Genomic DNA, 14,804 nt, shown 5'->3' with positions numbered 1-14,804 from the left:
AATTGCTTTTTTATTTTTAAAAAATCTGCCATTCTTTATTTTTAAACAATTTATTTAACCTTTATTTTATTTTATTTTATTTTATTTTATTTTATTTTATTTTATTTTATTTTATTTTATTTTATTTTATTTTATTTATTTTTTTTATTTTATTTTATTTTATTTTATTTAGTTTTTTTATTATTTTCAGTTTTATATAAAATTAAATGATCACTTTTATTGTTTAGTTTTATATCAAAATAAAACTTATTTTACTATTTATTTTAATTATATTTACTTCACTTTTGTATTAAATAAAAAATGTTCAGTTATTTATTTTTATTTTATTTCAGTTTTTTATTTAAAAAATCTTTCATTTATTTTATTTTATATTTAATTTATATAATAATTTGTTTTATATTAAAACAAAACTTTCACTTTTTTATTTTATTTATTTTTTTAATTTACTATTTCAATTTTATATTAAAATTAAACAATTTATTTATTTATTTATTTTTTTATTTCCGTTTATGTTAAAATGAAACTTACTATTATTTTTTTCCAGTTTTATATCAAATTAAAACTATTTTATTTTATTTTATTTTATTTATTTTTATTTTATTTTATTTTATTTTATTTTATTTTATTTTATTTTATTTTATTTTATTTTATTTTATTTTATTTTATTTTATTTTATTTTATTTTATTTTATTTTATTTGCTTGATCTGACCCTGACCAATGTTCTTTAATTACATTGTTGCCAAGAAGAGTTTACAATTAAATATAATTTTACCAAGTACCACTTTAACATACATAACATCGCCTAACTAAATTTGTTCATGTGGGCTACAGAAGTTATTCTACATATTAATTTATAAACTTACCATTTCACCTAAAAAAAAGCAAAATTGCAATTACATGCTCTGAATGTGAAGATGTGTATTTCTGTGGCTTAAGCTCATTCAAGTGCATTCAATTTCTATATAAAGCTCTTGTGCATGCCTGAGTGGTGCTGCTGATTACCTGGAACAGAAACTAAGCTTCCTGTGAAACACTGAAGAAAGATAACAGCATCAACAAAATTACTGAAATGTTGTGAAGAGAATTGTCTGAAAAAATTAAGCACTGACACGTAATACTGCACAGAATGCTGCAATATTTCAGGACTCTCTGAGGTGAAAACGGCTTGTGATTTGCTAATGACACTCAGTAGGCCATCAAACGTCCAGGCTAATAGGCATTAGAGCTGTACTGAAGCTAGAAGGTGAGTTTAATAGGGCACAAACATCCCGCCTCATGCACATCACACCCCGTATAGCAGCTTTATTTTCTGTCTGTAATAAACGAGCTGCCACACAGAGCATAATTGCACAGGAAACTCTCCTAGGAAATGACTTCTCTTTCATATCTCAATTGTTTCTCCTAGAAAGAAATTAGATTACATGCAGATCAAATGGATGTTTGCTTAAGGTGAAGCGCGTCAGTTCTGACAATACAAACGAAGATGCAAAAATGGAGTGCTTTTAGAAAATGGTATACAAATAGTATAGCCATTTTTGGCATTCCCTTTAAAAATTCACAATATAAGGCATTAACAACATTAAACAATACAAATAAGTGAAGTTTATTTATAAACAAATTTCGAGAGGATCACATGCTTATGATTGCTCACAGCTGTTCCAACTTTAGCTAATAAGTGATTATCCTATCAGACGATCTCTAACTCACTATAAATAACCAGACTTTTCTCATCTCAATATCTTCGTCTCGAAAACACCTGAGTACACCTTCAGCATCCATATCTGACTCTTAGCTACAGTAAGCAAGAGGGGGAGTCATCGAGATCTACCTGAGCTCAAACTCCCCTCTCGCCTTGCAACGGGAGGGAGCCCAGGGCTCTCTCCCAGGACAGCATGCCAAACTAGCTTTATTATCAATCATCAGCTAAGTGTGAACTCTTGAAAAAGTTTTCAGGGATATCCATATGAACTATAGCTCAGGGAGTATATTTGTAACAATATGGATTGTGAAGGGAGTATTTATTTATTCATTTCACATATTTTTATTTTGTATATTTAGCCTTTGGCCCAAATCACACACAGATCTGGTTCTGAATTTTGTTGATAAATATTAATATGTATGTCTATTTATCAACCACTGCAGCATGAAAAATTAATCACTTTTTTCATCTATTACGTTTTAAGTAATATTGATTTATTTTTAAGAAATTCCGTTCAGGGTAATATTTATGTAGTTTTGATGTTGTTTATAAGAAAGAATTTAGAGGTTTCAAACACTTGGAAAGTTCTTCATGAGTTATAAAGTCAAGGGACTTTAACTTAATTCAAATAAGATTTCTCATTAATACTGAAAGAAACATAGGGATATGTTTTCAGGTCAGTTTCTTTTGTAGTACAAGTGTACATGGAGAAAATATGCTCTAAATCATAACAATGTTTTTTTTATATTCATTTAACTTTTCAAAGTAAATTTTTAAGTTTAATGAGAATTATATATTTTAGGTCAGTTTAATGTATTGCAAGTTGAATATTCCAATTCAATTTAATTCAAAAAAGCTTATATCTTTTGTCTTTCTGGTCCGCCTTCTCTGCACTCAAAAAATGACATTCAGACTTCAGTTTTTTTGTTGAACTACTTAATAGTTTTTAGTTCAATTCACATAAATTGGTATAAACTAGTAAGTTAACTCAATGCCTTCTTGTTGTCCCAACACATATCGATTGTGTTCCATCTCCTCCGTTCAGTCTGCTGAGGTCAGCTGTCCTCAAGTAAAAAGCAAAACAAAAAACAAACAAACATATTTATAGACTATGGCTGCGTTAAAAATCACCTATTATTCAATAGGTACTGCATTTGAATTTAAATGTACTACTCAACCACTATAAAAGTATGTTTTATACAGTATGAATGTGAGTAGTTTGAAGGGAACTTAGACTCACTACATCTGCCATTTTGTCATGATCACTTGACCCGTCAGTTGCGTAGCCTCACTCCCTTTCATCAATTTTCTCACAGTACATCATAGGATAGCATAGCGCACATGGGATGCACACTTCATAATCTCACCGGTAGTAGTAGTTCTTCCGGGTACTTCTTGCATACTGTTTTTCAAATTCTATAAAATCCGACATACTACTCGGCTCGCATACTGATTTTAGCCTACTATGAAAGTATGCCATTTTGGACGCAACCTATGTTTGTTTTTGTTGTGAATATGCTCCCCTAGTGGTGAAAAAAGCATAGTGCCTTTAATATCACAAACAATATATCCTCCACCCACTCCCATGATGCACTGCAGATGACATGAGTCACTTTCAAAATAGTTGGACAAACAATTCGAACATACTGTTTTGAGCATATTATATTGTATGGAAATATGCGATGTCGGACTAAATTAAATTAGATTCTTATATAAAGCAATACAGTTTTCATCGTTTATTTTGTATATATTGTGTTCAAGCGGAATATTGCTTGTAAAATAATTTTACTTTACATAATAACCACTACACTGTGATCTGATGCTTTCTTAAATGCTTTCTTAAATTCGTATTTCTTTCCATTGTATTTATAGTCATTGGGGGGGGGGGGGGGTGATAGATCTTTATAGCTTACAAAAATTGATAATCATGAGATCAGGCCATTGCCATGACATTCTGTAATTATTAATAGTAATAATCACCAAACTAAATCAGAATAGACATCTTTCACATTTTTGTGTGTCTTCAGTGTTAAAATTCATAGCAAGCAAGCCAATTAGCCATGAATCCAACATGCAAGAATCAGCTTTGAGATTTGCAAACATTTCCTGGTGCGAACCTCTATGCAGTCGAGCACAGCTGTATGTGTTTGTGTGTGTCCTGGAAGAATAACCTCATTGCATAACCATTTTTCTTCATATTGTAGCATGCTAGAAAAGGTTTAAATACAGTTCCTGGTTGTTGTAGTTTGGCGTGTATTTATGTTGGGTAATGTAGGGCTTTAAGGGGCTGGATTACGGGAAAAAGGAGTCTGCGCACTTGAGAGGGAGGGGGCGGGTTTTCGAGAGATTGACAGGTATCTGGGGTTTTTCTTTGGTTCACAAGAGAGAGAGTTGTTTTATGTGAAGAGCTAAAAGGATTACTCTGTCTGCAACGTGCAAAAGTTCAATAAAAGACAAGTTTTGACTGCTAAACGCTTCCTGACCTTCTTCAGTCTGCTACACTGGTGTCAGAAGTGAACTGGATAGCCGCATTTACTTATTTTTCGTCCTGCAACCAACGCGATGTGGAAGAAGACCCAAGGAAAAATAAAGTCCGAATCGAAGGACCAAAGTCAAAGGTTTCGTGGGGCTCTGGATGGATCAATGTCGCCTCCTGAGCACTTGATTAAGCAGGAAGATCGATGGGAATCTCACAGAGCTCGTGTGATTGATGCCACGAGGCGGATGGCAGCAGATGCCGGGCTTTCGTTACCAGAGCCGAGTGCCGCCGAGAGTTACCGAACAGTCACGAGAGAAACAAACAAACATGGCGGCGCCCATGTTACAACGCGAGGTACTGATGAAAACAAACATAGCAGCCCCCAAGGGTTGGCGCTGTCGGCTGATGTAAATATACGCCGCGGCACCTTTGGAACCCCGCCGGGTGCGGATAAAAATGGACATGACGGCGCCCACGGAGCTGCGCTGCCTGACGATGTAAATAAACATGGCGGCGCCCACGGATCCGCGCTGTCTGCCGACGCATATGAATGCAGTGGCGGCCGCGGCGCTACAGCTATAGTGACTGTTAAAACACCCAAATTTTCAGGCAAAGCTGATTGGGAAGCTTTTCATGCTCAATTTGAATTGCTGGCTCGAGCTGGAGGCTGGTCAGAGGACCGCAAAGCTCTTGAATTGGCTATGTGCCTAACTGACGATGCCCTGTCCTGCTTGTTACTTCTAAGCCCTGAACACAGACATGACTATAATGCACTTGTCGGTGCTCTGAAACGACGTTTTGGCCAATTTGAACAGTCAGGCCTCCTGCGTTCTGAACTGAATAATAGACGCAGGCTTCCTGGAGAGCAGCTGAGAGTTTTAGCAAACGACATTGAGAATCTGACTCGACGTGCATATGCCCACATGCCTCCCTCTGTTCAAGGGGAGCTTGCAAGAGACCAGTTCGTCCAGGCCCTGGCCCCTGTGGAGCTCCGCAGACAAACTCAACTGGCCCACCCACATACCCTACAGGATGCTTTGGAAATGGCTTTGGAGAGAGAAATTGTTTGTGGAACCCCTAAATTGGAAGAGAGTCATCACAATATTGTTCCAGTAAGGTCTGCTGATGTGGGGGAGGGGTTAAGTGAAAGACCAGCCTGGGTCTCAGAGATAACTGAGTTAATTAGATCTGTGACACTTCAAGCCGAGCAACGTCCTCGCACGAGACCAAAGGTTTGTTGGGGTTGTGGTCAGACTGGACATTTAGTCAGACAGTGTCCTAATGTAGCGGGGAACCAGGGAAACGGCCTGGGGTCCGCATGAGCGGGGATGTGCGGACCCTCAACTCTCATCCCGACCATGAGACTTCTCCATCAGGGGTCAAAGGAGTGGGGCAAACGAAGAGAAAACATGTTTTGTTGGGGGAGGGGAAATATGGGCCCAAAGAGTCTGTAGTTGTGGTGGGTCGAACATGTGTTAGTGATTTTTGTCATGTACCAATTTTAGTAGAAGGAGTTCCATGTGTGGCATTGGTGGATACAGGCTCTACTGTAACGGTCTTGAGACCAGATTTGGTACCAACCAATGCCAGACTGGATCCCACCACTGTTCTGTTACGCACAGTGACAGGGGAACTTGCACCAATGAAGGGTAAAGGGGAGGTGGAGCTCACTGTCGGAGGGAAGACATTACAACATTCAGTGTGGGTGGCTACTGTCCAGGACCCCTGTATTCTCGGTCTAGACTTCCTAAGAAGTGCAGGCTGTAAGTTAGACTTGAAAAATGGTATGCTTTGTTTCGAAGGGGGTCCTGAGGTTGTCATGTCCACTGGAAATGACAGGGATATGTCTTTTACAGGCCTTCTAGAGGCAAAATCTTCTCATGGGAAGCCTAATGGGGGGGAACATATACCACACTTGCAAAACCACAACAAAGCTGACAACAGTCCTCAAGGGGTAAAGAACTCTCCTACTTCCTTAGCCCTTGCTCCGCCTGTGGTCTATCCCAGGGTGGCCCCACAATTCCATGACATGCAAGGGCAGGGAACCAGCACTCTGATTTCCCCTCTTGGGGAGGAGACAGGGTTGGGGGATTTGAGGGAGTTATGGTGTAAGAATTGTGAGGGCTTGGATGAGTGTCAGCAGAAGCAGTTTTGGGATTTGCTGTTTAAATTCAAACACTGTTTTGCATTTAGGGAGGGAGATGTGGGGCAAACACACCTAGTACAACATGAAATAGAGACTGGAGATGCCACACCTGTTAGGCTGCGGCCACGGAGGCTCCCCTTTGCACGACAGGATGCTGCTGATAAGGCCTTGACAGAAATGGCACAAGCAGGGATAATTGAGCCCTCCGAGAGTGCATGGGCTGCACCGGTAGTCTTAGTGCCTAAGAAGGGGGGCCAGTGGAGATTTTGTGTTGACTACAGACGCCTTAATGAAGTGACCAGAAAGGACTCCTACCCCATTCCCCGTGTCGACGAATCACTGGACCTGGTGGTGGGGTCCTCATGGTTCACTTCCTTGGACCTTCGTTCTGGCTATTGGCAGGTACCGCTTGCGCCTGATGCAAGGCCTAAAACAGCATTTTGCACCAGTCGAGGGCTGTGGCAGTTCCGGGTGCTCTGTTTCGGTCTCTGCAATGCACCTGCCACGTTTGCAAGGTTAATGGACAAGGTGTTGTCGGGTATTCCAAGGTCTGAGTGTCTGGTGTACCTAGATGACATACTGGTTCATGGTAGCTCTTTTCAAACCTCACTGGAATCCCTCAGTCATGTGCTGGTTCGTGTGAGTGAGTCTGGCTTGAAGCTGCACCCAGAAAAATGTAAATTCTTTAGGAAGGAGGTGACATTTCTAGGGCACAAATTGGGAGGACAGGGAATTGGCACAGTGGAAGAGAAGGTGCAGGCTGTGAGCAACTGGCCTGCTCCCACAACAGCACAGCAGCTTAAAAGTTTTCTTGGCTTAGCGTCATATTACAGGAGGTTTGTGGAGGGTTTTGCCAGCATTGCAGACCCACTTTTCCGTCTGCTGAAGAAGGATAAATCCTTTAGGTGGACGGAGGAGTGTCAGGATTCTTTTGCTGCCCTGAAACTGTCTCTGGTTACAGCCCCAATCTTGGCCCCCCCTGATCCGGCACTTCCTTTCATTTTAGACACAGATGCCAGCAATGTGGGTATGGGGGCAGTTCTCTCTCAGGTGGGGGCTAGTGGGGAGAGAGTCATTGCCTACTATAGCAAAGCATTCAGTAAGGCTGAACGCAGGTACTGCGTTACCAGGCGGGAACTCGTTGCAATGCTTTTTGCTGTGCGACATTTTAAGTATTACCTGTGTGGGTTACATTTCACAGTACGCACTGACCATTCTGCTCTCCAGTGGCTTATGTCATTTAAAGAGCCAGAAGGCCAACTGGCACGCTGGATTGAAGAACTTCAGGCGTACAACATGAAGGTAGTTCACCGTACAGGGTTGAGCCATGCAAACGCAGATGCTCTGTCTCGCCGGCCGTGTGCGATAGCTGGGTGTCGCTACTGCGACAAGAAGGAAGCCAGGGACCGAGAGCTGGGGAATGTTGATGCAGGGGAGAATTCTGCTGATTGTAAGTGTGGGGATACACTGGTGTGTGCAGCAATGGAGGTTGTGGGCATAGAGGACTGGAAGCGGCTGCAAGAGCAAGATGTAGACCTGCAGCCAGTAATTCAGTGGGTTCAAGCCCAACAACGACCTCCGTGGGAGGAAGTGGCTATTATGTCACTGTCAACAAAAACTTTATGGGCCAAATTTAAGGGCTTGCGTCTGCGGGATGGTGTGTTGGAGAGAGGGTGGAAAGACCCCACCACTGGAGAGGAAAGGTGGCAGGTGGTGGTACCAAAAGTGTTGCGTGAGGGGGTTATTGGGGCTTCTCATGGTACAGTGGGGTCTGGACACTTTGGTGTTTCAAAAACACTTAATCGAGTGAGGCAATGTTTTTACTGGGGGCGGGTAAGGAGAGATGTAGAGGATTTTTGTCGGCGTTGTGATGCTTGCACTGCCCGTAAGGGTCCCCCTGGTCGGTCCATTGCTCCTCTTCAGCAGTTCCCTGTAGGAGGGCCAATGGAGAGGGTGGGGGTAGATGTAATGGGCCCATTCCCACGCTCAGAGAGGGGTAACAGGTTTGTGTTGACGTCTATGGATTATTTTACAAAATGGCCAGAGGCGTACGCACTGCCTGACCAAGAAGCTGAGACAGTGGTAGATGCATTAGTGGATGGGATGTTTAGCCGTTTTGGGGTCCCTGAGTCCATCCACAGTGATCAGGGCCGGAACTTTGAGTCACGTATATTTGCAGTTATGTGTGAAAAACTGGGGATCCACAAGACAAGGACTACCCCTTTACACCCACAAAGTGACGGTCTTGTCGAGAGATTTAATAGGACTCTGGCAGAACAATTAGCCATTGTAACTGAAACCAATCAGCAAGATTGGGACAGGCACTTGCCTTTTATTTTAATGGCATACCGATCAGCTGTGCAAGACTCAACTTTATGCACTCCCGCCCTTTTAATGTTGGGCAGAGAAATCAGAACGCCCGGGGAAATGGCTTATGGAAGGCCTCCTGATGCACCTGCTGTGCCACCGGGCCCTGAGTATGCAAGTAGGCTTCAGGCCTCTTTGGAAACCGCTCATAGTTTTGCAAGGCAACACTTGCTGAAAGCGGGGATCCGACAGAAGCGGAATTATGACTTGAAAATGAAAGGGCGACACTTCACAGCGGGAGAGAGGGTGTGGGTGTACAGCCCACAGAGGAAGAAGGGCAGGTGCCCTAAACTTGATGCACAGTGGGTGGGGCCTTGCATTGTACTGGAGAGAATTGGGGAAGTTGTTTACCGTGTTCAGATGCCACCAAGAGGCAGGAAAGTAGCGGTGCACAGGGATAGACTGGCTCCGTACAGAGGGTGTACTTCAGCAGATACAGTGCAGGCCTCTCCTACAGTTATGCCTGTTCTGGAGAATGAGGCGGGACACGGGTTGGGTAGTTCTAATACTATAGATGTCCTCCGTGAAACTACACCAGTTCCTGAGCTACAAAGTTCACATTCTGGTGGCCCTGTTGCAGATAGGGGCTCACCTCGGTCTCAGAGAGTCAAGAGGCCACCAAGACGTCTCCAGGACTATGTTTGTTCCCTCGAGGTCGAGGAACTTTGTGAGGAGGGGGCAGTGTAGCATGCTAGAAAAGGTTTAAATACAGTTCCTGGTTGTTGTAGTTTGGCGTGTATTTATGTTGGGTAATGTAGGGCTTTAAGGGGCTGGATTACGGGAAAAAGGAGTCTGCGCACTTGAGAGGGAGGGGGCGGGTTTTCGAGAGATTGACAGGTATCTGGGGTTTTTCTTTGGTTCACAAGAGAGAGAGTTGTTTTATGTGAAGAGCTAAAAGGATTACTCTGTCTGCAACGTGCAAAAGTTCAATAAAAGACAAGTTTTGACTGCTAAACGCTTCCTGACCTTCTTCAGTCTGCTACAATATGCAGTCACAGAGCAGGACCGAGTTCTGGGTTTCGCATATATTTGTGATTTCAGGGTATCAGTGACAACACTCAGAAAATGAAAGCGTACTAGTTAGGGTAGTAGTAGGGATGTTGGCAGTCTGCCAGTGTGTGTCTTTGCTTCGCTGTGGTTGTTTCTCTATGGGAGAGTGAGCAGGTGTGTGAGAGGTGGGAGTTTGGGCTTCTCGCTGCTCCTGTCAGCTGTGAGGAGGCTTTTCCTGTTCAACAGCACCTCAGTCCTGGTGCTCTGCATCAGAACGCGAGGAACATACTTTTCCAAAAATCACATTCATTTATTAAAAGCTTTGATTTCACTTTAGGAGAACAGGACAAGAGAATTATGACAGCATTTGCTCATTTTGAACCAACACATGTCTTGTTGAAAACAAGATGTTTTCTCATAGCATTATAGTTATAACTTATAGTTATAACTTATAGTTATATATTGTGTGTGTATGTGTGTGTACCGTGTATAAAAATAACACTTTCTTTGTTTTAACACAAAGCATTTACATTTTTTTCTTCAAAAAATACTGTGTATATATACAGTTGATGTCAGAATTATTAGCCCCCCTGTTTATTTTTCCCCAATTTCTGTTTAACAGAGAGATTTTTTTCAACACATTTCTAAACATAATAAATTTAATTACTCATTTTTAATTACAGATTTATTTTATCTTTGCCATGATGACAATAAATACTATTTGACTAGATATTTTTCAAGACGCTTCTATACAGCTTAAAGTGACATTTAAAGGCTTAACTATGTTAATTAGGTTAACTAGGCAGGTTAGGGTAATTAGGCAAGTTTTTGTATAATGATGGTTTGTTCTGTAGACTAACTGAAAAATATAAAGCGCAAAGGCACTAATAATTTTGACCTTAAAACGGTTTTAAAATAATTGAAAACCTCTTTTTTTCTAGCCAAAATAAAACAAATAAGACTTTCTCCAAAAGAAAAAAAAAATATTATCAGACATACTGAGAACATGTCCTTGCTCTGTTAAACATCATCTGGGAAATATTTAAATCAGAAAAAAGAAAAAAAAGAAATCATGCACACTTAAAAACAATCTGTGTCACACTTTCTAACCTTAAGTCTGTATTATTCAATCCATTTTCTGGTTTGTATTATGCAATTCTGCATGTGTAGACTGAACAAATTACTGTTTATGTTCTTAAGTAATGTTTGTGTCTTAACAGTGGAAGTCATTAGGACCCACAAGCTGCATAAAAAATAAAAATAATAAATCAATAAATGAACAAACTTTTAGCTGTTGTTGTATTAAAATAAAGGTTTTATTTTATTTAATATTTTATTATTATTATTTTTTATTATTTTTTATATTTTATTTAGTTTTTATATTGATTTCATTTATTTAAATTTCAGTTTAATTTTAGTTTATTTTAGTTTAGTTTAGCTTAGCTTAGTCTAGCTTAGCTTAGCTTGTGATGCCCCTGACCTGTACATAAAGAGAAAAAGCCCACACTTTTAATGTCTGCCAAGAAGAGAGTATACAGCAAGAGTATAAATACTGACTTCATAATTAAATGTATGAATTGTGTGTTTTCAAAGTTTGCATAGCTACTTATTTTTTATCCTTATAGTGCAGTATGGATTTGTCAGACAACAGTGGAAGTCATCAGGGTCCAAAAGCTGCATTTAAAAAAAATAAATAAATAAAAATAAAAACTAAAAGAATAAATGAAGAAAAAACTTTGATCACTTATCACTAATCACTTAGAATAAAGTAAAGCTTTTATCTTATTTTCGATAATTAAATTTGATTTTTCATTTATTTTTTTATTCATTTTTCTGCAGCTTAATGACTGATTATCAGGGGTCACCACAGCACAATAAAGGCTGATTTATATGGTCACATAGCCCTCGCCGTGGCTGAAGCTGACACTGATGTGCAACAATGCGTAGCGCATACTCTGTAATTGGTCGACTTGGTAGCGCTGATAAAAGTGGGTGGTGCTGATAACGGCGAGCCTGATGGAGCGATTGTTTCCAAGTGTGGAGTCCTGTGAAGAAGCTCCAGATGTAAACTTTTGTTTCGTGTTTACCTTATGTTTATTGTTGCATGTCTGCTGATTCCCACCTCTGAATGAGTGAATTTCAGCTACGTGTAGCAAAAAAAAAAAACGCCAGTGAAGAAAATCTACACCCAGGAACATAATCAACTGGCAGCTAGCGTTTGGGAAGTGTTATTGCAGAGCAACACAAACAGCACGCAGAAGTATAAATGCACAACTGCATTCAAGGCAGACACTGTTGGTCATGCCGATCACACAACGTATAAATCTGCCTTAAACAGCCAACTATTCCATATTCCATATACTTTACGCAACGGGTGCCCTTCCAGCCTGAACCCAGTACTGGGAAACAACCAAAGACTCTCACATTTGTTTTATTTTATTTTGTTTTATATTTGTTTTTATTTTATTTATTTTTTTCTTTGCTGCCAAGAAGGATATATTAAAGAGTATAAATACTGAATTTATAAATAAATGAACAAATTGTCTATTTTCAGTGTTTGCATAGTGACTAAGTTTTGTCCTCATAGTGTAGTATGGATTTCTCAGAGAACCGATTATACACAGATGATCAACACTGTTTTTCCAATTTGTGCTTTCCTAAGGGAAGGGTGTATGTGTGTGTTCTGGGTTTGAGAACAATCCGCTCTGCACCTTGAAAATTAGATTTCCTAGCCACTTACCGGCTGAATGTGACACATTCTGTAAGAGCGCGTGACCCCTAAATTAAGGGTTTTTAATTGCTAGCAAAGGGTCGCTTTTTAGAAGCAGCAAGAAAAAGTAAAAACGAAAAAAAAAAGCAGTGAGCAAACGCAATGTTCTTATTTGATTCTGAACGCAGAGCATGACTGAACCGCGGGCATCAGGAAGGAGACAGTTTGATGCAGTGTGACAGAGATCAGACTGTGTTTAACGATTTCCTCTCTTCACTTGCGGATCTCATTGTGTTTGGTCCGTCACGCACTTGTACCATTAATAGTGGAGCCGGGTGCATCTTTACACTGATTGTGTTTGCTCTGTGCTGGTCTGTTCCTTTTTCATAGAGAGCCACATGGACAAGGACAGACTCGTTTGTTTTGTGTGAAGCAAAGTTTAAATAAAGGAATCTTTGATATTCGTGTGCTTATTTTGCTTTTCAAAATTATGGATCTACAGTATAGTGAATAATCAAGCCATGTAATGTTTTGCACATCCATGGCTTTGTTTTGGTTTAATGGTGAAAGGCGCCATTCTAAAAGCTCTTTCACACCAAGGACGACAACTATCAAAATAGTTGGAATGAAATTATTTTTAATGTAAGAGTAGCGCACAACTCAACTTTAATAATAATAGTGGCTCTTGTCATTTTATAAGCATCATATATGGACATAAATGTATCTTCTTCTCCTTTAAAGAGCCCATATTATGGGTTTTTGAAAATTCCCCTCCATGTAGTGTGTAACACAGCTCTAAGTGAAGTGAAGTATCCAGCTAAGGCTTAAATCTGTAAGAATACAGTGTTTAAAACGGTTGATTCATCTATAAAAGAGTCGACTCATAGTGCTTCAAACGAGTCGCCTTGATACCGATTCATTAGGTGTTTCGCCATGACGTACAAACGAAACCAAGTTATTCACGTGCACGCGCAAACCCGGGAGATTTCAAACCTGAGGCCCCGCCCTCTGACGCAGAAACCCAGACACACACACACACACACACACACAAACACACACACACAAACACACACACAAACATGCCGGTCGAGTGAAGTCACACTGCAGATGGATATATTGAGTCTCTACCCAAAGATGAAACATCAGCATTATAACCAAGCAGTTGGAAACTACTGGAAACTTCTGGAAACTGCATGCTACAAAGAATACTTCATCTGCGTTTGTTAAAGGAAGGATCAGTAAAGAGTAACTTACTGATGGACGTCAGGATGGGTTTCCATTTCTCAAGTGTAAGTACGTGCGGTTAAAGTTGTTGCCTCGTTGACTCTAGCTTGCAAATGTATTTGTGATTTGTTACTTGTAACCGCGTGTACTGTATCCGGTTAACTGGCTATATTCTCTTATCGCGTGCAAAGTCACGTTAAAAACGCGACGCGTGCTGCTTTGTTTATGGAGCTCCGTGCTAGAGTTCTGCATTCCCGCGGCTGTCCCCGCACCAAATTTCTGTGGCGCGGGAATAAATTTCCGAATAAATCGCGGGAGCGGTCGGTAACGGGTTTAATTTGGGACGGGAGCGGGCTGTCTAGCAATATCACGGATATTGCTATGCGAATGAGAAAGAGAGAGTCTGCTTGGTGCTTGTGTGTGTGTGTTAGTGCGCACGCGCGCGTATGAGAGAGAGAGAGAGAGAGCGAGCGAGAGCGAGCTTTGTGTGCTTGGTGCTGTGTGTGTGTTTATACAGACATCTTGGCTGTCTGGACTGTATAGCTGGGTGACTTTTGGTTGTGTTCTCCCCCGCTCTAGCGCGATCGGGCGCGGCGGGCAGAAAACGGAGCGGGTTCTCAGGCTAAAACCTGGCGGGTGCGGGCGGAAGCGGGAGCGTTGTCGTCCGGAGGTGCGTGTGTGTGTTTTTGTGTGTGTGTGGCAGCTAAAATCCATGCCTACACTATCGAGCGTGTATGAACTGTGATTACTTTTTATATTGCTGATTAGCTATTGGCCATTTCACTCTCTGACTGAAGGCAGTTGACCAATCGCAACAGGCTGTCATTGGTCCAATCAGCGCAGATTAGCTTCGCGCTAAGGAGGGGTTTGGGAACAAATGAATCACTGGACGATTCATACGGGAGTCGCTGGGATAATTAGGTAAAAATAAATGCAGATTATAAGACCATAAAAGTGTTTTTTGACCTTGCATGCATATTAGACTGTTGTTGGAGACCCTTACAACCAAGATATGACCCTATTTCATGTATAATATGGGCTCTTTAAAGGTAGAAGGCTTTAAAGAAACAATTCATTGATTTACTTTTTTTTTATATGCCCATCATACAACTGCCCTGCTACACTGTTAACAATTTTCCTGTAGAATCTACAGTAACTTAACTTACTGGCAGCAGTTCCCTGGTAGCT

General features: G+C 40.7%; 1 protein-coding gene and 1 long non-coding RNA gene across 6 annotated transcripts in view; both read left to right on the top strand.

The window, feature by feature from the left end:
- The window catches only part of erbb4b (erb-b2 receptor tyrosine kinase 4b), a 655,930-nt gene that overhangs the window by 210,957 nt on the left and 430,169 nt on the right, over nucleotides 1-14,804 (top strand). The window lies entirely within an intron of this gene.
- Nucleotides 706-10,931, top strand: LOC147835375 (uncharacterized). 2 transcript variants are annotated; one of them, XR_015498992.1, is made up of 4 exons: nucleotides 706-1,761; nucleotides 1,906-3,562; nucleotides 3,671-3,900; nucleotides 9,685-10,931. It is a non-coding gene; the product is annotated as an uncharacterized LOC147835375 (long non-coding RNA). The 2 variants fall into 2 exon arrangements; XR_015498991.1 differs by having other exon boundaries at nucleotides 1,758-3,562.

Source organism: Danio rerio, chromosome 9 (genome assembly GCF_052040795.2).
Source record: "Danio rerio strain M-AB ecotype USA chromosome 9, GRCz13ab, whole genome shotgun sequence".
NCBI classification, from domain to species: domain Eukaryota; kingdom Metazoa; phylum Chordata; class Actinopteri; order Cypriniformes; family Danionidae; genus Danio; species Danio rerio.
This window is presented reverse-complemented; position numbering and strand designations above follow the sequence as displayed.